Source organism: Myotis daubentonii, chromosome 8 (assembly GCF_963259705.1).
Source record: "Myotis daubentonii chromosome 8, mMyoDau2.1, whole genome shotgun sequence".
Lineage (NCBI taxonomy): Eukaryota > Metazoa > Chordata > Mammalia > Chiroptera > Vespertilionidae > Myotis > Myotis daubentonii.
The window spans coordinates 85,563,247-85,587,737 of NC_081847.1; positions in this window are offsets into that span (position 1 = coordinate 85,563,247).

Sequence of the window (24,491 nt, forward strand, 5' to 3'; positions counted from 1 at the left end):
AGTAATCTTTTTTCAGACCCTTGAAGGCACCCCTCATTGTTATGTTGTCCCCCCAATACCATCTCTAAGTGTGTAAATGTTTTTTACAGCACGTGCAAGTGAGCAGGGTGTCACCCTCCCCCACCCCACCACTCTTTAAAGGAGGGCATAAGCCTTAGAAGGGAGGTACAGTTCCAGTGCCTTCCTCGGACCCAGCGCCTGTCCCTACCGGTGGCCATCAGACCTGAAGCTCTCTGGGCGTCAAGATCGGCGGCCCTCCCCTCCGCCCCCAACTCCGCCCCAGTAGCCACAGCGTCAGCTCCTGCTTCCTTCCTAGGTTTCAGTTTCCTTCTTTTCCTTTTTGGCTGCGGGAACTTCCTTCAGTAAAATCTCAGTTAATGTATTTGAAAGGATATTCGTGATCTTCCATCTCGCATTTCTAGGTGTTTTTATAGCAGGAGGGTGTGATGTTGTGACTGAGAGTAAATGTACATTTTGACTTTGTCCAAGGTTCCTGGCTTACAGCTCCCGAAACCCCTGGAATTTCCTGAGCGATAAGAGCAGCGGGAGCATATTTTGTCCTTGTAGTTTGTCTCTTGTCCTCATTCGGTGAAATCACTTTAGAGCCATAAAGGTAAGTGGGTGTCTTGTCATTCATAACCAGCCCCTTTCTACCACAACTGGATTCCTGCTGATGAGGAGGCCTTTGGAAGTCCCCTAAGGATGGGAAGGGCTGGCTGTGGGAGGGTGGGAATGGGGGGTGAGATGGATGTGGGAATGTGGGGGTGAGGGTTGGGGGGTGAGAGTGAGGTGTCTGGTTGCCAGGGGAACCAACTATGACTAGAGGGTTGGCCAATAATCTAACCAGTCATGTCTATGTACTGAAGCCTTCATAAAGACCCCAAAAGGAGGTACACAAGGGTGACCAGAACGCTCCCACATGCCTTCGTCACAGGCCCAAACCCCTGGAGGATAGCAGCGCTTTTGTTTGAGATCCCACTCCTGGCATCTGTTCACCTGGATGCTGACTGGTCTCCTTGAATAGCCTTTGTCACAAACTGGCAACCTAGGGAGGAAATGGGTCTCCCGAGTTCTGTGAGCTGCTCTAGCAAATTCATGAACCCAAGGAGGGGTTGTGGGAAGCTCTGACGGAGAGCCAGTCAGTCAGGAGCAGAGACGACACCCTTTGGTTGCCTCTGAAGGGTTCTCCCTTCGCCCACCGCGGCCCTGCCGCTGTCTATTCCCAGTGCCGTCCCAGAGGGATCCTGTGCGATCCGAGTGAGACCATGTTCCTCTGCTCAGAACCCTCTGCAGTTCGCCATGATGTCACTCGAGCAAACCAGGACCCTCCGCGGGGCCCTGGCTGCTCCCTACCGTCACCTGGCCTTGCTCCTCCACATTCATTCCCTTTCAGTCCGTGCTGTCCTGACCCTGACTCCACTAATCTCCACCCACCGCCTAAGTTCAAGGCAGAGGCCCGTCTTATTGGAAGAACAGCTAGATAAAATAGGAACACTGTCTGAAATGTCCCTCAGCCCAGAGGAAGAACGGGGGGCTGCCTTCCGGGCCCGGAGCTTCTGGGAATCCCCACAGGCTCCTGTTAGTATCGCTTAGGCCGGTTTTAAGCGTCTTGCCTGCAGGATGAGAGAGACCACCGCTAGACTTCGTTCTGAGTTGGGCTTGAATAAAGTAGATGTTCACAAGAGAGAAAGAGAGGCTTCTATTCACGGCGTTTCTCTCTTTGGGGGATGGAGGAGAGGGCAGAGAGACCCCCGTGACCTCGGCCTCCCGCTGACCGGTAGGCTGGGCCTCTCCTGTGCCCTGCAGTGGACCTTTCTGTTCCCAGAAGGCCGGGGGGCAGCTGTGGCTCCTCAAAGGTGCCGACAACAGTGTTCGTGGCAGGGACCACAGGCGCGGGGCTGCCGACTGCAGCCTGATCCCTGCCTGGAGCCACGCTGGTTTCAGCTGGGTTTCCCAGTGCGGGAGCTCAGACCCCGGAGCCCGGGAGTGGTTCTGAACGGTGCCAGAGTTCCATCTCCTGAACCTCGACCCCTGCTTCCCAGGTTGTGTTTTCTAACCTGCTCGAAGCTTTTCTTTATTGTTCCCCGAGTCCACGCACATTTGCTTTTCAGCAGAGTCTGGTACAGAGATTCTTGTCTCAGGGAAGATGTCATCAAGATTTGATAACACTTGAGAAAATTACAGTTGCCTAAAAAGTGTCCAATTTTCTTATTATTTTTAAATCTTCACGTGAGGCCCTAACCGGTTTGGCTCAGTGGATAGAGCGTCGGCCTGCGGACTGAGGGGTCCCAGGTTCGATTCCGGTCAAGGGCATGTACCTTGGTTGCGGGCACATCCCCAGTAGGGGGTGTGCAGGAGGTTGCTGGTCAATGTTTCTAACTCTCTATCTCTCTCCCTTCCTCTCTGTAAAAAATCAATAAAATATATTTTTTAAAAAAAATCTTCACGTGAGGATTTTTTTAAAATTGATTTTGGAGAGAGAAACATCGATGTGAAAGAGAAACATTGATTGGTTGCCTTCTGTACATACACCTCCCAGGGATCAAACCCAAAACCTTTTTGGTGTACGGGACAACGCTCGAACCAGCCGAGCCACCCGGCCTGGGCTAAAGTGTCCAATCTTACTGTCATGCTACAAAGGACAGAAATCAAACCGTCTGCTCGGATGGTCCCTCCTGAGGGCTGTGCGGTTGAATCTGTTCCATGCCTGCCTTCCAGTTTATGGTGATTGGTTGGCAATCAATGGTGCTTTTTGGCTTGTAGTCACATCACCCTGATCTCTGCCTTCACATTCAGATGGCGTTCTCCTGGTGTGTCCACTGATGACATTACTCCTGGGGTCTCTGTGCTTGCTGGTGATTTCAGTCATCTAAGGCTGCGTAACAGATCGCATGAAAACCTGGTGGCTTAAAGTTAAATCATGATCATCTCTTATCTCTATGGTTTCTGTGGGATGGGGAACCAGGAGCAGCTTGGCTCATGGCACTTCATCGCGTTACTGTCAGATGTTGGCGGGGCTGAGTCATCTGAGGCTTCTCCCAAGGGGACTCGCTCATGTGGCTGGGGGTTCGGTGGCAGGAGGCCTCAGTTCCTTGCTGCATGGACCGCTCCTTGGGTTTGCAGTGGAACGTCTTAGGCACATGAGGGTTGGATTCCCTTACAGTGAAAGAGTCAAGAGAGCAAGGCGGAAGCTGCGATGCCTTCCATGGCGTGGCCTCAGACCTACACACCGTCACTTCCGATGTATTCAGTTGGTCCCTCGAGCTGCACAGGAGTGCAAATCCAGGAGGCAGGCATCACTGGGCGCTGTCTGGGAGGGCTCACCACACCAGTCTCTCTGACGGGGTGCTCTTTCTTCAGTCACTGCAGAGCTAGCCTTTATGTTTCCTTACGACCATCCCTCATAAAATACGCCCCCTCCTCTCCTGACATTCTTATCCTGTTTGCTTTTCTATATAGAGCTTATCATACCTGAAATGTTGCATATTTCTTTGTTTATTGTCTGTCTCTCTCCAGCAGAACGAATCCCCAGCAGTTAGACCAGTGCCTGGTGCACAGAAGGTGCTCAATATTTTTCAAATCAGTGCATAGGCGACACACGCTAAATATCTGTTGAGAGAATAAAATCTCACCTCTTTAAAAATCCTTCAACACATGTTATCAAGGGTGCAATGAATATGATTTAGCTCGGTTCATGTTGATCTTAGTCACTGGCTGAGGTGGGTTTGTAGGTCTCGCCATTGCAAAGTTCCTGGGTGCTTTCCATTTTCCATGGTATACTCGTTGGAAGAAAATCACGTTGTGTAGCTCACACTTGAGGTTTGGGAGTTAAGGTCCAGCTTCCTCAGACTCTCTGCATAATTTATTTGGAACACCTGGGTTCGTGCCTCAGCTTCACCACTTACCAGGCAAGTGACCCTGGGTGGGACTCTTAGCCTCCCTTTGCCTCAACTCCCTTATCTGTGAAATGGGTATTACTACACCCATCTCAGAGGATAGTTGTGAGAAGTAAGTGAATTCATTCATGTAAAGTCCTGAGCTATCCGTAGACCTATGAACCAGGAGGTCACTGTTCGATTCCCAGTCAGGACACATGCCAGGCTTTTGGACTGGATCCCCAGTGTGGGGTGTGTAGGAGGCAACTGATCAATGATTCTCTGTTGTCATTGATGTTTCTGTCTCTCTCTCCCTTTCCCTTGCTCTCTGAAATCAATAAAAATATATTTAAAAAACAAAACACAACACACACACACTCACATACACAATAACTGGGCTATCATTGTTATCCGGCGTTAGCAGCCCTGGCCTTGCTAATAGCGTGTGTGATCTTAGGCAAATTCTTTCACTTTTTCGTGATAGATAATGTGTTGCACTTCTAGTCCCGCGGGGTTCTCACTGTTGACACTGTTGAAAATTTGGGCCAGATAACACTTTGTCATGGGTGGTAGTCCTGTACATTACAGGAGGTTTGGCAACACCCCTGGCCTCTACCCACTAGAAGCAGGGGCGAAATTGCCCTCAGTTGAGGACACTGGACTAGAAGCAGGGTTCTTAGGCTAGAGATCTGTAGATTTTGGGGGGCCAAAGATGAGTTTTGAGAGGCCTATGAGCATCCTGAAATTGTGTGTGTGTGTGTGTGTGTGTGTGTGTGTGACACGTACACATGAAGAAGCTCATGTGCATGTCTTAGGAGAGGTCTCCAGCCTTTACCAGTGTCTCAAGGCCGTGTGTCACCCAAAAGAAGTCAAAACCGCTGGCCCTGAGCCCTTTCTGGCTCTAACATAAAGCTAGTCTTTGCTCTGGGAGGAAGGTGAGTTTCAGATGAGCACCGAGTTCCTCCAGTCACCTGGGGCGTTCCCTGGCCTTTCTCTCCTAGTCTTTCTGATAACCCTTCTCTCTCCAGCTCCCCTCCCCCTCACAAAGCCTCTCCCTCCTCTCCCATGTTAGTGGTTTCGGGAGCTTTTCCTCTTTTCTTGGGAGGTCGGAATACACTCTCCACATAGCCAGCTGCTCTTTGCCCTCTCTCCCTGTGCGTCCTCTGAGCTGGTGCAAGTGGTAGTGGGTGGGAGGGAGGGAGGAAGAGTGTGGTTGGGGAGGCAAGGGACAGGATGGGACCCATAGAACCCCTTTTTCTGGGGAGCCTCCTTCCTATGCTGGCTCTGCTCATGCCTTTTCCTCGCTAGTGTTCCCATTTTTGTCCAATTCTTGCCCAAGTCACTCTGCTGAGGAGCTGCTATTTATGCTGCGGCTGGCGTGGGGGACGAACATATCATGTTCTGTGGGGGCAGCAGGGCTCAGGATCTCTTCCTGCCACGAGGCCAGACCGAATACTCAGAGCCTCCCATCAAGATGGGCTCTTGCTAGGAAATCTCTTCCCCTGCCAAGTCCACTCTGAACCTTCATTTAGGCTGGATCCGGAGTGGAGAGGAGGCCAGGGCACTCAGAAATCTTCTGACCATGTCACAGTTTCAATAAAAGAATAGGAGCTGGATGAGAAGAGTAATATTCAAATACTCTATCAGCTGGGGCAGGGGGCCCTCTGAGGCACTGGAAATTCAAAAGCACGTTGTTGGGGTGTTCCACTCCCTGCTCCCAGAATGAGAGCATGGATGGGAAGTACCTCCCACAGCCAAGCCTATGAAGGGACAGATTAGAAAGACTGATCCCTCTCGAGTCTAAGCCTATGATTTGTGAGGCATCAAAACTGAAGACAAGCAGACGTGGACGGCCTGGAAAACTAGCTTGAGCATCGGTCCAGGTCAGCTGGTACCGAGACTCACTGCACCCCCTTTTGCCCCAACAATCCAACTTTTCTCTCTGTGGTGCACTTGGGTCACGTGGGCATGGGGCAATCTGGATTTGCAAAATGGACGAATAAAGAGGTGATTATTCACTTTACTCAGGAGAGAGGAGGCACTAAAAGGTTTTTAAAGGCAAATTTCCTAAGTGAACATGCAAAAGGATTTGACTTGCACCTAGCTTTTTCTTTTTTCTTTTTTTAAATTTTTTTAAAAAATATATTTTATTGATTTTTTACAGAGAGGAAGGGAGAGAGATAGAGAGCTAGAAACATCAATGAGAGAGAAACATCAATGAGAGAGAAACATCGATCAGCTGCCTCCTGCACATCTCCTACTGGGGATGTGCCCGCAACCCAGGTACATGCCCTTGACTGGAATCGAATCTGGGACCTTTAAGTCCGCAGGCCGACGCTCTATCTACTGAGCCAAACCGGTTTCGGCAACACCTAGATTTTTCAATGCACCACATTCTTTATAATTTGAAGAGCCAGACAGGCCACTTAGAGTTTCAGTCTCATCACCATCCTCAACCAACACTTGTCAAATGCCCACGGGATTCTGGACTCCGGCTCTTCTTCTAATCTTGTGGATTCATGTGATACCTGAATAGCACCTTACACAGGAGAAGGAAGGGAGCTGTGGGGTGCTTGTCACAGGGAAGCCCCCTCACCCCAGCCTGGCCTCCCTCAGGACCTGCCTCCATGGTTCTGGAAGTTAGGTACCAGGCTCTCCAGCCTGCAGCAAACCAGGCGGTGGGTGAGTGCTGAGTAGGCAGGATGCATGGTAAGGAGAAGAGATGGTGGACGGCCCAACAGTGGGGCAGTGACAGCAGGTCTAGAAAAACAGGCCTAATGACCAAAAAAGCAGAGTTGGTTGGGCCAATTAGCATAGAGATAGAGCACCCTCCATTCATGTCATCAACCCTGAGGGCAGGCCTGCGTCATGGGCTAGGGCGAGAACGTATGTTCAATAGAATGGTCTTGACTCATCAAGAGTAGGCTAACTTATGCTGAATACATTTTATCCTATATAATAAAGAGCTAATATGCTAATTAGACCAGATGGCAGAATGGCCTTTCGGAGTGACCAGTGGGTGGTGGGCAGGGCCGTGGGGCCTCGAGGCAGTTGGGGCTGTGAAGGCCTACCCTTGTATGAATTTCATGCATCGGGCCTCTAGTTTTAAAATATAGGAACATGTTAAGTTCATTGAGAAGAGTCTCCTGAAAGCTGGTTTGAACATGGAGGATGCAGAAAGAATGAGGGCTGGGAGCCTGGGAGGATGGAGGAGTACCAGCAGGGGAAATGGTGCAGTCATGAGGGTGGGGAAGGCACTTGAATTGAGCCTCCAAGTTTTGCCAAGGGTTCTCCCTGACTATCTAACCTGCCGCCTGCCTTACTTGCTGCCTTCTCTTGTGCCTCCTGGATGATTCTGAGCTGTGGGACCGTGGGCCATGATGTCCTCCACTGATGGACTTCATTAGTCAATACTTTGGGCTTCCTTGTTCAGCTACGGGACCCAAGTTCTGCTCCCTCCTTCCTATGGCACCGCCCAATCAAGTTCCATGTCCCAGGAAATCCCCAGGGCCAAGCCAGAAGTTCGAGAAGTGAGTGACTTATGGGACTAGTCATCTTGTGAGAACTAAACGAGGTGATGCATGCAGAGTTTTTAGCATGGTGTCTGCCATGTAGTCAGTGCCCACTAAAAGTGAATTATTATTATTCCCAGGGGGCTGGAGACTAGCATTGAGACTGTACTGAGCAGACAGAGCTAATGTGATTGTGCCCGTGTTAGAGGCAAAGAAACTGGGTAACTGGGAGAGAATGTGATAATACGATGAATGCATTCTGAAATCAGACTTAGAGAAGCTGGGTGGCATAATTTGATGCCTATGACTAGAAACCGAAGTTCATGTTCTCATGCTTATGTTGCTCCAGAGATTAACACCATAGACTTGAATGAACCAGCCTTATCCTCCTAATCTTGAGTCAGTATGATAGCATCTAACTCCTTGCGTGAAATGGGAACTAGATCGTCTGGGAATCCAAGAGCTTGATGATCTAAGAGGAGCTTTGTAGAATATGTGTCCCTTCTTGTCTCGTCCACAACTAGCCTAGACTTGATCTGAGATCTAAGAATGAAGGCGATCTGACTTTATGTAGCCAGCAGAGGCCTGAAGACAAGCCAAAAACGTATATGGGATGCTATATAGGATTTGGGGTGGGTAAGACTTGTATGGGACGAGAGCAGTGCTATTGAATGAAACTGATAAATCAGAGGCTTGGGGGCTTAGGAACTTAGTTGACATTTTAGGAAAACCACCACCACAAAACTCTGGCAGCCCTCCATGAAAGCAGGAGCTGACTGTGAATTAGCCAGGGTTCTCCAGAGAAATAGGACCAGTGGGATGTTTTATAGCTCTACCTCTGTCTGTCTATCTATCTATCCATCCATCCATCCATCCACCTATTCACTCATCCACCTATATATTGAGAGAGAGATTTATTTTTGAGGAATTAGCTCATGTAATTGTGGAGGCTGTTTGGTTTCAAAATCTGCAGAGCAGGTCAGCAAACTATAGATCCAGGGAAGAGTTGCAGTCCAAGTCCAAAGGCGGTCTTCTGGCAGAATTTTCTCTTGCTTGGGGAAGGTCAGACCTTGTTCTATTAGGGCCTTCAACTGATTGAGTGAGGCCCGCCCACATTATGGAAGGTAACCTACTTTACTTATAGTTTGCCAATTAAATGTTAAACTAATTAAGAACACCTTCACAGAACTATCTAGAATAATGCTGGACCAACGATCTGAGCATTGGGGCCCAGCCCAGGTAGGCACATAAATTAATGATCACAAACTTCAAGATGCAAGGCTGAGAGTACTGGTCCGTGGAAGGACTCTATTGGTCTCTGATGGACGTTCAGGGGACCTGATGTGTAGACCTTCACTGGGAGGAAGGTAGGAGCACATCTCCTGGGCCAGATTTGGGCGTCCTGCCTCTTGCACGTCCAAGTTTGTGTTCTTCCCTTTTGCCGCAGGATGCTGAAAGAAACCTGAATTTGCTCAGTAAGTTGCCCATAAAGTTTCCATCTATTTCCAGAACTTGAAAGGTATAGTGCCAGTGAGGTAACTTGGCCACTTGGCATCAAGGTATTTGGAACAGATTTTCTCTGCCATTGCAACTCTTGGCAACCATTGTACAATAATTTTATGCTTATGTCTGGCCCAACTGTGAACAATGTGGTCAGTGTTATGAACCCATGAATAGAAAAACCCTGGCACTAGGACTGCCCACTGCCCAGCTCCCAAGCCTGGGAAAAGGAGCCCTTCTTTGGGGCAGACATAGGGGAACATTCTTAATAATTATACTCTCAGGGCCAGGATGGAAACATTGTCAATAGATGGCAACATCCTATGGACTCCTCAGGAGGTTCTCATGACCTTATCACCCCTGAAACCGAGCTCGAAATGACCCCCCAGTGTCGCCTGAGAGCCCGAGGAGCCAGGCAGGCAGTTCTATGGTGGGCAGGGTCCTAGATAATGAGGGTGAAAGCTGCAGGTGAGACACACTGGCCATGAACATCCGTTCGCTTTAAGAGCCAGTCATGTAGCTGGGAGAATAGCAGCAAGCTCACAGGTTCAGCAAATGGTCATTTCAGTGAATACAGAGGCTCAGCTTCGAGTTAGGTCCTTCAGTCTGAAGTTCGCCAAGCAATGAGAGGAACAACCCCACCAACCTCTCCACCAAACACACCAAACAGTGGGTCGCGAACAATGAAAATACATCCTGCATATCAGATATTTCCATGACGATTCATAATAGTAGCAAAATTACAGTTATGAAGTAGCAACGAAAATAATTTTATGGTTGGGGGTCACCACAACATGAGGAACTGTATTAAAGGGTCGCGGCATTAGGAAGGTTGAGAACCACTGCTCTAGAACCAGGAGCCGGAGAAGGTAGCTGTCCCAGCTCAAGCAAAAAGCAAATTCACCCTTCCTCCCTTTTTGCTCTATTTGGGTCTCACTGGATTGGATGATGCCCGCCCACATTAGTAAGGGCCATCTGCTTTACCGAGTCCACTGTTTCAAATGCTAATCTCTTCTAGAAACACCTTTACAAACACACCCAGAAATAATGTCTTACCATCTATTTGGGCATCTCTTAGCCCTGGCAAGTAGACACATAAAATGCCCTATCATACCAGCTAGAAGGGTACGTCTCTTCTGTGGTTTTCTTTTCAAAATGCGTAACCCCAGCCTAATCATGAAAAAACACCAGACAATCCCAAACGGAGCAACATTCCTACAAAATACATGGCCAGCGCTCCTCAAAAGTGTCAAGGTCGTGAAAAACAAGAAAACCTGAAGACATGGTCACAGCCCAGAGGAGACTAATGGGACAGGATGGCTAAATGCAATGTGAAGTCCTGCGTTGCATCTTGGGACACAGAAAACAGAAATTTTAATGGAAAAAGTGGTGGATTCCAAAGAAATCTGGAGTCACGGTAATACACCAAAGTTGGTGTCTTAGTTTTGACAAATGTATCAGTGGAAGATGATAACAGTAGGGAAAACTGGAACGGGGCAAGGAATGTGCAGGAACTCTCTGTACTAGCTTGGCGACTCTTGTGTAAGTCTGATGCAATTTCAAAATAAAAATGTTCGTAAGATAGACAAGAAACCGAAGGCTTTGTACTACTTTATGAACATACTAAAAACCACTAAATTGTATACTCTAAATGGATGGCTTTGATGGTGTGTGAATATTATCTCAATAAAGTGGTAAAAAAAAAAGTTTCTTAAGAGAGACGACATTTACCATAGAGCTAAGGTTTGGGTAAATATGGTTTGCAAATGCAGACCAGCAAGAAGCTACATATACGTGAGACGGAGTATTTATCCAGTCTGTAATAAACATGGTTCGAGGATTGCTACCTCAAGGGTAGAACGGGGTCCGCACGTGGATTTCAGGCTCGCAGCAGGATACCTGCCCCTCCCTCCACAGCAGCATGGTGACACTGTAGGGGTGAGGGAGTACCTGTCCCACGCAAGGGACCCTGACATCCTGGGCCACATGTCAGGTAAGGCAGGACTTCAGAGAGCAAAGGTCTCGGTGGAGAGGAGGGTGACACTGACGCTGGCCTGGAGTGGCCTCCAAAGCACCAACGCCACGCTTGGCAAACGGAGCCTTCAGGAGTCTCCGCGAAGCGTGCACCCAGGGAGAGGAAGACCGGCTCCAGGACAAAGACTTTTTTTTTTTTTACCAGAAGGAAGGACATGGCCACATGTGTCATCCATTCCATCCCACACAAAACCAACCAAGATCCACCAAGAACCTCTTTTTGAAAGCTCAGCCTTACGCACGAGAAAACACATTCTCCCACCACCACCTCTAACAACTTGCCTTCAAAGTCTGCATCAAAGACCTAAACGCCTTTCCCTCTGTTGGGTGTTATGACCTGGTCAGAGAGAGAGAGAGAGCGAGCTCCGGGGGTGGATGCCCAAGTGCAGCTCCCGGCTCCCCGTGTGCCCTGGAGGAAGTCGTGGTCACTTGCTTTGTCCCAGAGAGACACACGTTTTCTGGAGAGCCTGTTTAAGTCATTTCATTGGACTGGGTTACATAGGTAGTAACCTCCTGCTCTCTCCACACCACACACACTATGCAGCAAATATACGGTATGTTCATGAGGAGGACCAGGTCAGTTACATAGCGATGCCGGGTGAATTGTGTTCTGCCAAATTCATATGCTGAAGTCCTAACCTCCAGTACCTCAAAATGTGGCCTTCTTTGGGAATAAGATTATTATAAATATAATCAGTTAAAGTGAGGTCATGCTGGCATAGCGTGGGTCCCTAATGCAATATGATTGGTGTCCTTACAGAAAAGGGAAGTTTGGGCACAGCGCACACATGGGGAGAATGCCATGTGAAGATGAAGTCAGAGACCTGCAAGCCCGGGAAAGCCAGAGCTGGCCAGCGACCCCCCAAAAGCTAGGGCAGAGGCAGGGAGTGGATCCTCCTCAGCCCTCACGGAACAACTCTGCCCACGCCTGATCCAGCGTGTAGCCTCCAGAACCAGGAGACAATAGATTTCTGTTGTGTAAGCACCAGTCTGGGTGCTTTGAATGGCAGCCCTAGTGGACTCCTTTAGGCTATTTGTGTCTCTGGCAAAACCTGGGAAGAGGTAGCTCAGTTTTGAAAGAAACGGACGTTTGGGTCAGTAAAGGTGTTTTATTATGAGTTAGTGAAGAGTTGGCAACATGAGCTACGACTCCTTTTGCTTTTCTTTCCTAGAGGAAGTGGGGCCCCCATCTGTGAGGGCAACCATGCAAGCACGGTCTGTGGAAACCCATTCTGAGTCTCCCTTCCCCATGAAGTCTCCCGAGATGAACCCCTACGGCTGTCAATCAGCTCTTTTCTCTGCATCTCTTGGGTTTTCATTCACATATACTGTTTGTGTCAAAACTGTCCAGAAAAAAACCAAGCAACCAGATAGTGTCAGTCAGTTAGGGCTGCTATTACAGAATACCATGGACTAGGTGGCTCATAAATTGTAGACATTTATTGCTCAGGGTTTTGGAGGCAGGAAGTTTGAGATCAGGGTGCCAGCATGGTTGAGTTCTGGTGAGAACTCATTTCTGGGTGGCGGATGGCTGACTTCTTGCTATGGCCTCACGTGGTAGAAGGGTTGAGAAAGCCCTCTGGGGCCCCTTTTAAGGGCACTCATCCCATTCATGAGGGCTCCACTCTCACAGCCTGAACACCTCATAACACCATCTCATTGGGTGTTAGGATTTCAACATATGAATTTGGCAGGGTTGGGGGAGACACACAAACATTCAGTCCATAAAATAAATCAATCCCTGGGTACTGGAAGGGGGTGCCATTGAGCCAGACTGGCCCAGGCTGAGATGGGCTGCTCAGCAGACAGAAGCAGAAAGGCATGGGGAGAGGTTGGCCAGATCTACCAACAGCCCATCTTTGCTTACACAGCCATGGAGTGAGGAGAGGCCCAGGGACTCAGAGAAGAAGGGGGGGGGGGGCAGGCAGAAGTGGGCCACGGAGGATGACATAGCTGTGGTCGTCAGCAGGAGCAGCAGGAGGCCAGTGCTCAGGCGGCAAGCAGTAAACAGCGCTAAGGTGAAGTGAGATAGTACTTGGTGATAACGAGACAGAAAATGTCACATGTCTACTGATCTGAAGGGAAGGGGGATGAAGCGTTGCCCATGCTGCCCTGTGCCGTGCCAGCACGGCCAAGGGTGAATCTGAGCGGTGAAGGATTGAGCAAAGACAGACAAGAGAATGAAAGCTGGGTCTCGGCGGGACGCTGCTTCTCTGATGGAGAGACAGCAACGGCGCCCGCAAGCCAAGTCTTTATTTATAGCCAGATTCCACGAGGTAAAGTAAGGGCGTGGTCAAGATGTTTACACTGTTCTAATCTACTCAACTACATGCACCTGAACTCTATCAAGCCCACATCACTCAGGCACGTGGGGCCACGTGTTCGGACCATAGGTTCAAGCTCACAACTATAGCTGTTGGCTGTAATTGTGCTGGGAGGGCTCTGCCCTCCAAGCTGGGACTTGCATGTGGCCATGAGAGGACTGTGCCCTCTCATTAGTCTGAGGCTAGTCCAAACACTGCAGCCGCTCTCCACACTGCACCTCACTTGGGGAAGAGGAGAGATAGGTTTGATGCATAGCTGTAGCCTCTGCGAAACATCAGACTTACCCAGGGTGGTTTACAGAGATGACCTTTGGGTTGTGCCCCAACCCACTGAGCCCCAGAATCGCTGTAGAGTAAGTGGGTTTGGGGTCAGGATGTTCCTGCTATACGGGACAGTGTCCACATGTGCACCGGCGGCTGTAACTAAAGGTCACTGTGATGGCGGATACTTGCAACAGTGGTCATGTATTATCAGGAAAAGGTGGTTTTCTGTGTGTGGCACTTTACAGTTTGCAAAGAGCTTCTGCATACATCCTTCTCATCATAGTCCCCCCCCCCCCCCACCCCCCGCTGTAAGGTACACACTGTCATATCACTGTTTTGCAGAGAAAGTCATGCACTTTGATAAGATCATAGAGCAAACAGGTACTGCGTTTCCTGAAGCAGATCCTGTATCTTTTCATTAAAACCCTATCTGCAGAGAAGTATCACTACACTTTAGGAAAGTTTGCATTACAATTTGTTAAATTAAAATCATATTTCTTAAATGTCTTATTCATTCATTCATTCATTCACCCCCCAGAAGTCGCTGAGGGCCCACTCTGAGTCAGGCACTAGCCCAGGTGCTGGGTCACCCCTTAGCTGCATGGCAGGCCCAGTTATCCTGAGTGCCAATCCTCTTACTGTTCTCAACAGCTATGGCCACTGTAAATTTATTAATAAGTCTCACTGGAGGGCAGATGGAAGTCATTTCTCTCTCTCATCAAGCAGGAGCCACTAATAGAATGGAGGCATGTCTTCTAGTTCTGGGATGTTCTTTGCAGCACTGAACACAGCTGACTGACCTGCAGATCTGCAGAGATGTGTTAACTCTCTGAGGCTTTCTTCAAGGGAAATGCACTCAAGAATTTCCTCAACTCTGTAATTCGTTTAGTTTGGAAAAGGCCTATTTTGTCCCGCTTCTCAGAACTCTTAGGGAGTCCCAGAGGGTGTGTTGGGTGGTTTTCCCTACAATGGCATTTGTATTCAAGTCAGAGGGTGACATTACCAGAGGGGAGGGACATGCCTAAGGTGACAGCAAGTCAGTGGGTGAACTCATGGTTTCTCTTTGCGGGCTCCAGGGTGTGTTCCTTTGTTGGGCATGTACCAGGGTGCTGGGTTATAGGTCACCAGCTTATCAGAAGGTAAGGGGCCAGAGGGAAATTCAGGGGTTGTCAACTGCAGCTTTATTATTTCATTGCCGGGGAGACTGAAACCCAGGGAGAGGAAGGACTTTCCCAGGCCTCACTGGTGGTTTCGAGGCAGATCTTCCCAAGGTCAAGGCCCCTGTAGTTCCCCTAGACTGGGTTCCGCCGTCTCTACATCCCTTCTTGTTTGCTTAAACTGTGACTTGGTGAAAACACGCTCGTCAAGACCCTTTGGAAGGGAGGAGAGAGAAGAGCCAGCCTGGGCATACACTACCAGGTCAGCCTCTCGCTGAGCTGCCCTGGAGTCCTCCTCAGACCTCAGGTGACTGACAGTGTTGATCTCTGAGGAGCCCAAGAACAATAAGCACTCGAGATTCAAAATCACACACAAGACCGTGCCATGTGCTGGCCTGTGCCTGGATTGGTCTTGTCAACTGTCCACGTCTGAGCTGGGGCAACCTCCATGACCCAGCTGGGCCAGTTTGGGGGCTGGTGACCTGCTTGACATTTCCCAGTTGCATGTGCCTCTCTGGCGTGCAGTCGTCCCACAGAGCAGGCAGGCTCTGGGGCAGATCGTCTGAGGCTGACCCAGGATGCCTGCCAGAGTCCGCAACAGCTGAGCCGTGTCGGCCAAGGCCAGCCACGTGACCTCTCTGGCCGCAGTGTTCTTCCCTGAACACTGGGGCTTAGGATACTTATCGTACGGCTCTTGGGAGGCCCAAGTGAGGGACTGATGGAGAGATGCTTGGAGAAGATCAGTGTCAGCTTTCTGTCCTCTGTTCCTTTCGCTGCTCTGCCTACCCCGAGATAACCGCTGTGGGCAGAGACGAGACCCGCTGGCTCCCACCAAGAGCCAAAAGTCAAAAGTTTGTTGTCATTCCTGAAAACTTACCAACGTGGAAGAGGACTGTCCCATTGGAGTCTGGATTCCTGGGCACTGACCAGGGCCTGCGAGTCTCCAGGGCAGGACACAGAGCAGCTGCGTCTCAGGACAGGCAGGGGCATTCCTGGTGGGAGGCTGTGACCACAGAGAAGACTGTGGGTGGGTGGGAGTGATTTCAGGGGAAAACATACCCCCACCACGGATCTCCTGTCTGGCTCAAGATGCTCTGAACTTGTTCACTGAGAAATGTGGTTCCCGACTCCCTTTGAAGTTTAAGGCAGCGATCCCAGATGTGAGTCACATACATTCCCAAGTTAGTGAGTTTGTCAGCTCCCTTCTGGACCAGAGCTTGATCGTGGGGGAGGAGAGAGGGGAGGAAGAAGAGCAGGGAAGGGAGAGAGGGGAGAGAGGGGAGAGAGGGGAGAGAGGGGAGAGAGGGGAGAGAGGGGTAGGAAATTCAGACCAAGATGAGGCCTAAAATAAAGCTTGGGGATCGCCTGTGACTCAAGAATGGCCAAGATCTTCTTTCTCCCTTGGATCTAACAATTTTCAGTTGATTGAATTTTTCTTGATATTTTGCTACGTATAAACTAACAATTTAATTTCCAAGATATATCCTATCTAATAAAACAGAAAAATGGTAATTGGCGTACGACAATACCCTTTTCATTGGCTAATCAGGGCTATATGCAAATTAACTGCCAACTAAGATTGGCAGTTAACTGCCAACAAGATGGTGGTTAATTTGCATATGTAGGTACAATGCAGAGAGGCGAAAGGGAAAGCAGGAAGAAGCCCCCTGCCACTGACAGTGATCAGAAACCCAGGGGGGAGCTAAGAGCTGGGGGGCAGGGCAAAGGCGGCCCTGGGGCCGCCTTTGCCCTGCCCCCCAGCCATGATCGGAGAATCAGGCGCCTTTGCCGCCCTGGCCAGTGATAGCAGGAAGTAGGGGTGGAGCCAGCGATGGGAGCTGGGCACAGTCGAAGCTGGCAGTCCCAGGAGCTAGGGGTCCCTTGCCTGGGCCTAAAGCAAAGCCCACGATCGTGGGGCCGCTGCAGCTGTGGGTCCCCTCTGCCCGGGCCGGATGCCTAGGCCAGAGGCGTTAGGCCTGGGCAGGGGCGGAGCCTGCAACCGCGGGGAACTGGGGGTCCCCTGCCCGGGCCTGACACCTCTGCTGGAGGCCTCAGGCCTGGTCAAGGGGCCGATCCGGTGATTGGTGATCGGAGGGTGATGAGGGTCAACTCCTCTGGCCGAGGCATCAGGCCTGGGTCGGGGGCGGAGCCGGGGATTGGGGGGATATGATGGTCCCCTCGCCCAGGCCTGAAGCCTGGGTCAGAGGCGTCAGGCTTGGGTGGGGGGTGGAGCAAGTGATCAGAGGGAGATGGGGGTCCCCTGCCCAGGCATGATTCCTGGGCCAGAGGCCTCAGGCCTGGGCGGGGGCCAGAGCCAGTGATCGGGGGGAGATGGGAGTCCCCTGTCCAAGCCTGACACCTTTGGCGGAGGCGTCAGGCCTGGGCAAGGGGCCGATCAGGTGATCGGAGGGTGATGGGGGTCTGCGCCTCTGGCCGAGGCATCAGGCCTGGGCTGGGGACAGAACCAGTGATGGGGGGAAATGAGGGTCTCCTGCCCAGGCTTGACGCCTCTGTCAGAGGCGTCAGGCCTGGGCAAGGGGCCGATCCTGCGATTGGAGGGTGATGGGGGTCAACGCCTGAGGGCTCCCAGTATGTGAGAGGGGGCAGGCTGGGCTGAGGGACACTCCCCCCCCACACACACACTCCCAGTGCACGAATTTCGTGCACTGGGCCCCTAGTATATATATAACCTTTACATATATATATATATATATACGTAACCTTTTTATTTTTATTGATTTTTAGAGAGAGGAAGGGAGGAAGAGAGAGAGAAAAACATCGATATAAAAGAGAAACATTGACTCATTCGCCTCTTCTGGACCCACTCTGCCTCTCCACCCGCTCAGGAGGCTGAAGCGATGGAGGCCCATCCATCCATCTTGGAAGACCCGTCCTGGATGTGGTGTGTGTGCCAGGACCCCACCCTGCCCCAGGGCCTGGGCCTGGGCCATGGACAACTTCCCTGAGCTGAGCCCCCCCCCCCGCCCCCCCCCCCCCCCGCCCCACCTCTGGTTGCCAGAGCAGAGCTGCAGACCTCCTTGCCCCTGGGACAGGGAGGTTCCCCGAGCTGAGAGAATCCAGAACACAGCCCAGACCTGCGCCTCCAGGACCCACAGTCACCTCAAGGGAGGCTCAGGCGACAGACCACAGCCAGGAGGTGCCAGCCCCAGAGGGGATGGAGAGACGCATGCTGAGCCCAAGCCACTGGCACACGCACTAAGCACCCAGAACCCCCCCACCCCACCCCAAAGCCGGACAGAAGGCCATCCAACCTGCTCCAGGGGCCCGCACCCCTGGGGGAGCCCCGAGGCTGCCCTGCAAAGCAGCCCTGCTGCTTCTTTCTCTCCTGAGGGCATCACAGACGTTTCTGGGACAAATCCCACCCTGAGTGCAATCAATAACGCGCTAAGTGACTGACTTGGCGTTTGCATCTACTTACCACCTCTCTGTTCTCTTCTTGATCATGTGAACCATGATTAAACCATCGATCCCTTAAAAAAAGAGAGAGAGAGAGAGCCATCGATCGGTTGCCTCCTGATCCGTTGTGCCCTGACTGGGGATCAAACGCGCAACTTAGGTCTGTGCCCTGACGGGGAATTGAACCGCAACTGTTTGTATAGGACCTTTTGAGCTCGGCGTGTCAGCATTTTGAAAAACCCTAACTTAACTCTGGTGCCGTGTCACATATAGAAATTTTTTGATATTTGCAACCATAGTAAAACAAAGACTTATATTTTTGATATTTATTTTATATATTTAAATGCAATTTAACAAAGAAAAATCAACCAAAAAAATAAGTTCACGTGTCACCTCTGACACGCATGTCATAGGCTCGCCATCACTGGTGTAGGACAACAGGCAAGGATGACAGACATTTACAGAAAGTTAGTCTCTGCGAGACATGAATGCACTGCTTCTGCGGCAGTCATCACGGAAGCTGGCCCTTTTCCGGCTAACGCTCTGGGAGACCAGAAAAGCGACACAGGTTCTGAAATGTGACACAGGTTCCTTTCCCCAGAAGCCCAACTGTACAATACTTAGTGGGCAAGTAGCTATCGCTGATGTGTCCTTTGGTTTGAGCATGAATCAGAGAATTTCACAGAAGGAGAAAAATTCAGATCAGCAGATTCTTCCTCTTGGGTGTAACTATTTCTCGAGGAGGCCTGACTCTCCTCACTTTGACGAGTGTCCTGGTTCAGCTCAGATGCTCAACAAGGATCTGTAGAGTAGATGACTGCATGAATAGTCACCCTAGCCCGTGGTCGGCAAACCTCGGCTTGTGAGCCACATGCGGCTCTTTTACTCCTTGAGTGTGGCTCTTCCACAAAAGACTACATGCGGGCGTGCATGTACAGTGCGATTGAAACTTCGTGGCCCATGTGCAGAAGTCGGTATTTTGTTGAAGAGTCGGTATTTTGTGGAAGAGCCACACTCAAGGGGCCAAAGAGCCGCATATGGCTCGCGAGCCGCGGTTTGCCGACCACGGCCCTAGCCCATGTCTTCTATCTTCACTGCTTTCTCTTTCCTCACCTGTTCTTCTAACTCCTTTTCTTCCTTCCCCACTCACACCCTGGTGCCTCTCAGACACAGGAGCATTTTATGGTCCTGCTGGGCTGGAAAGATACTGACCCTCCAAAGTCCATGACTTGGTATCCGACAACCTAAGTTTCTCCTTTCCTTTACCTTGTAAGTGTGTTGTAATTTCCCCAGCAGAAGTGAAAGTGATTAGAAACACTCAAATGGTTGCGCAAACACCAGAAGGAGAGGGAGATGCGGGGAGAGACAGGGAAGAGGGAAGTTTTGAAAGGGTGAGAGCGAGCTCTCACATAAGTTCTGACCCACCCAGTGGAAGGAAACGAAAAGTTGCATTCAGGGGCAATGTTGTCACTGATTTTAATTCTCTGTCATCAAGCAGGGTGCCAGGAAAAGATTTTCATACATTAAATTTTAACCACTGGGGCTTTCTCGTTGGTCTGAGGAAGAGCTGTACAAGGTTGCACAATTTGTAAGTTTGAAGATGAATAAAAGATTAACATACCTTTTGTTTCCCCTAAGACATAATACCTAAGTTAGCACAGTGCCCTGCTTCCCATCGTAGGCGCGTGTTTCAATTAGAAACAAGCTATGTTTTAATACCTTTCGTACCGCTCAGGAGTTTTCTCGTGTTTCGCGCGCCATCTGTTAAGGACCGCTCACGAGTGTTCTTGTTTTTCACGCCCATGGAGAAAGGAGCGAATCTAGATACTTATGTAAATTTTGTTTGGTCCCTCTTCATAGAGGAAAATGTTTTACGCAGTACCATACGTTAAAAAAGTACTAGGAACTTTAATTGTTTAATTGTTTTTGTAAATAAAAATGTTATAATTATTGAAAAACAACACCTAAAGTGCATGATGATGATTTAAATAACGTGCAGTTTGCCCAAAAATGTGCGGTCCCTGGCGTATGTCTTAGAGATTTCTATGCGGTACCCAATGTGTTAAGCACACGTGTAACAGCTGAGCAAGTGGGAGACGCATTATGTGGCCGCGCTGATATTAATAACGGCCGGCCTTTCCCCCCCAGGCCTCCAGCCTTCCTTCCTCCCCTCTGCTCGTGCAAACCACCACACCTTCCAAGGCCCAGCTTACCTGCCACTCCTCCAGGAAGCCTTCTCTGGATCTTGCGATTGGAATGGCTCATGATGCCTCCTGGGTCTCACATCAAATTGTTTATAAACCTCTGTTACCCTTGTTTGGTCTTGTTTCATCAGAGGCAGCTCCTGGAGAGCCGGACTATCACAGTTCCTAACTCCCAGGTGTGCTCAACAGTGTTGAAAGGTGATCAGGCCTTTCCCGGGGAAACCCTTCTGTGGTCTCTCATTTCTCGCGAGATCAAGTCTGAACCTGCGAGGGTCCACGTGATCCAGCCTCCTCCTCCCCGCTCATCTGCAAATGCTTTGAGAGCAGGAACCAGAGGAGGCCAGGACCTGCTCAACTCATCTCCAACAGCCGGGCGAACCGAGATGCGCTAGCTCAGCTCGCCTCCTCAGCACTTTGTGCCTATGAGTCTGCAGGCCGGGGTGGCCTGGAAAGGCCTCTCCTGGTCCTTGCAGGAGTGGTGAGCCTCTCCCCTCCCCTTCCTGGAGGTGAAGGCCACGGGCATCGTCGGGTCAGACTCACCGGAGAGCCACTAAACATAAGTCTCTGGATTTGCAGCTGTGGAAAGCCCCCTTAGCAATGTCCTCTTGACCCCTTGACCTAAGTTGTCTGCTGTGTCTGGCTTCTAAAGGAAATGCTACGAATTTGGGACATGATTTTATCTGCTGCCAACCTGTTACTATCAGCAGCTTCAGAACTCCCCGGGGTTGGGGGGTGGAGTGTGTGTGAAAGTCATGAATTAGAAGAAGCCATGGTCACTGGCCTCAGAATTCCAGGCCTAGGAGAGGCAAGAGACTTAGCATCTAGTCCACCAACCTTGCAAACTCAGATCTTTTTATCCATAAAAGGATGGGGCGGGGGGGTTGGAAGGAGAGTTGGATTTTCAAAAATCGCCCCCCCCCCCCCGGCTATAGAAACCTTTCTTCAAGGAAAAGCTGGCAGAAGAAGCCCAGTATGTGAGGATACCCTTGGAGCTGCTGCTGTGCTTGAAGTGGAAACTGGGTCTCTGTTCCTCACACTCACTTCCCAGTCTAAGGAGAACTGCAGAATTTCTTTAGGCTCTGATTCAAAGCCCTTCTACCCCTAGGTATGTTACCCAAGGGAAACGCAAACGGTCCACACGAAAACCTGTACACAAGTGTGTATCGCAGCCTTCTTGGTAGTAGCCCAAACTGGAAGCCACCTCAGTGTCCACCGGCAGGTGAATGGATAAACAGCGTATGTATTTGTGCCATGGAATACTAAACAACAAAGAGGAATGGACAAACTATTGTGATGTGCAATGAGATGAGTGAATCTCAAAATAACGATGCTAAAGTAAAAAAAGCCGCGCCTCCTTTCCTCCCTCCTCCCTGGCGGCACTTCTCTCTCCTCTCTCCTTTCTCTCTCTCCTCTCTCCTCTCTCTCTCTCCTCTCTCCTCTCTCTCTCTCCTCTCTCCTCTCTCTCTCTCTCCTCTCTCTCTCTCCTCTCTCCTCTCTCTCTCTCGTCCTTGGCTGCATTCGAACCTCAGGTCCTTGAATCCCCAGGCCGATGCTCTATCCACTAAGTCAAACCAATCTGCACTCTTCTCCTCTCTTTTTTTTTAGGGCCTAAAGCAAAGGGTTTCAATCACCTTCTTTTCCTGGTAGATTCACCTCATACCACTTGTTGAGGTGAAACCACTCTCATTTGCCTCTTGTTGATCACTGAGAGAAAACTGGGGAGAAGAGACAGGGAATAAGGTGATGTGTGCCTAGCTCCTGACAAGCCTTCTCAGACTCTGAAAGAATAACAGGATAACTCCTTGTGGACTAAAAGGCATCTCCTGTCAGCCTCGGTCTTAAAGAATGGTCTGAGAAGGAGTGGACAAGGAAGATTTGGACAGAGCAGTCAGGTGGGAGGTAAGAGAGAGCATGGTGAACTGAAGTGGTGGGAGCAATAAGATAGAAGGAGTATTGGACAGGTGTGGAAAGTATTTCTAAGGCAGAATTGATAGGTCTTGCTGATGGGTTGAATGATCTTTTACCCTCTCTGCACCCACCCCCTTGGGCATTTAACTCTGAAGTGTCCTCTGCCTCCGTCTCTGGACTTGACCATGTGCCTGGCTTTGGGTAATAGAATGAAGCAGAAGTGCAAGTATGGTGCTTCTAAGGCTACACCTCAAGAGGCCTTGCTCTTTCTTGTGGTTCTATCATCTCCATGAGGACATTCCTGAGGTAGCCTACTGGCATGGAACAGATACATGGCAGAGACTTGACGTGCCCAGTCAGCCCAGTTGACACTCGTCTAGATCAGTGGTCAGCAAATTCATTAGTCAACAGAGCCAAATAGCAACAGTGCAATGATTGAAATTTCTTTAGCAAGCCAAATTTTTTAAACTTAAACTATATAGGTAGGTACAGTGTTATTAGCTTAATTAGGGTACTCCTAAGGCTTAGGAAGAGCCACACTCAAGGGGCCAAAGAGCCACATGTGGGTTGCAAGCCACAGTTTGCCAACTATGGCCCTAGATGGTCTCAACCTTGGCTGCACATTAGAATCACCTGGGAATCTTTTTAAAATGCTGATTTCTGGGCCTCATCCTCCGGGAATTCTGTTTCTTGGTTACTAATGTTGTGGCCCCGCCCCATAACAAAGAAACAGCATGGGCTTCTGGAGCTGAGCCCTGGAGACCCGATCGGACATCTCACCTGCCCAGGCCTGAAAGGTACCTGTGTTCTCGCTAGAATTCCCTGCACTTGGAGGTGTATTAATGGTTGGCAGGTGCCATGCTAAAGGATTTACCATTCAGTGTCCATTAGGGATGTCTTCTGAAAAGAGCTGAGAAATACCCGCTCGTAAAAGAGCATGGCACTCTTTCTGCCTCCCCCGCCCCCCTCTAGTTTTTGCACTATCGCGTCTTTGCAATGTTCCAGTTCTCCAGGCTCTGTGGGCCCAGGTCGGGTCAGAGAACTGGGGAAGGCGTCAGGCTGCTGTCTGCTGCCCCTTAGTCTTTTCATCCTTGTAGGTGCGGCTCATCGGCCTAGAGCTCCTCTCTGTTGCCTGTATGGGTTGATACTGTTTTGTTTCACTGCTGAATCGTTGTTGTTAGATGTTGAGCAGACTTCTTTTGCTTGTTTTAATGTGTGTGTATTGCCTTTTAAAAAATTATGGTAAAATACAGGTAACATAAAATTATACCCTGAACCATTTTTAAGTGTACAGTACAGGGGTATTAAAGGCAGTTACATTGTTGTGCAGCCGTCACTACCGCCCATCCCCATAACTCCTTTCCTCTTGTCAATCTGAAACCCTATTCCTAGTAAACAACAAGGCCCCAATCTCCCCTCCCCGCACCCCGGAACCACCATTCCACTTTCTGTCTGTGATTTTGACTAAGTACCTCATATTGGTAGAATCATACAGTATTTGTAACTGGCTTATTTCATGTAACAGACTGTCTTCGGATTTCATCCATGTTATAGCAATTCTTCAATCTCCCTTGTTTCTTGGGTGCAGGCTTTGGGGGGCAGCTGGTGGTTCAGTATCAAGGGGCCAGATGGGGGTCGTGGGGGGCGGGTGGAGGTGCTATGCCCCTTTGGTTTGTTTTTGGTGTCTTTTTGCCCTTATATTTTAAAAGGCTGGGGCAGTGTCATTGTCTTTCTCCTCCCCCCCAGCAATGCCATCCCAGATTCTAATTTTCTATGAGGTTCTCAGAGCCCCTGACTGTCCTACACCCCCACCTTCCTTTCCACCCCATCCATCCATTCCCTGTTCCTACACAGAGCCTTGCCCTCCATTCTGGGCCTTCACTCTCTCCTCCTTCTGTCTCCTCTTCCCATCACCCCCTAAACAGGTCTGGCGAGAGGCTGTGGGGCGATGGGCAGAGAGACAGAGGCGGAGGAAGGACACAAAGGGATGCACCGTCTTCTGTTCATTAAACAAAAAGTTGTCTTGTGGTTGCCATCTCTTTCTTACTGTTAGAGGCCTCATTTTATATCTATAAACATTAAACTGGGTTGTATCACGGGAAAAAAAAAAAAGCCAGACCAAAAAAGGTATAACCCATAAAATTCCACTTATATGAAACTCTAGAAAATGCAAACTAATCTGTGCTGATAAAAAGCAGGCCAGTGGTTGCCTGCGGATGAGGGTGTCTCTGGCTTATTTCACTCAGCGTAGTGTCTTCAAGGTCCATCCATGGTGTAGCATGTGTCAGAATTTCAC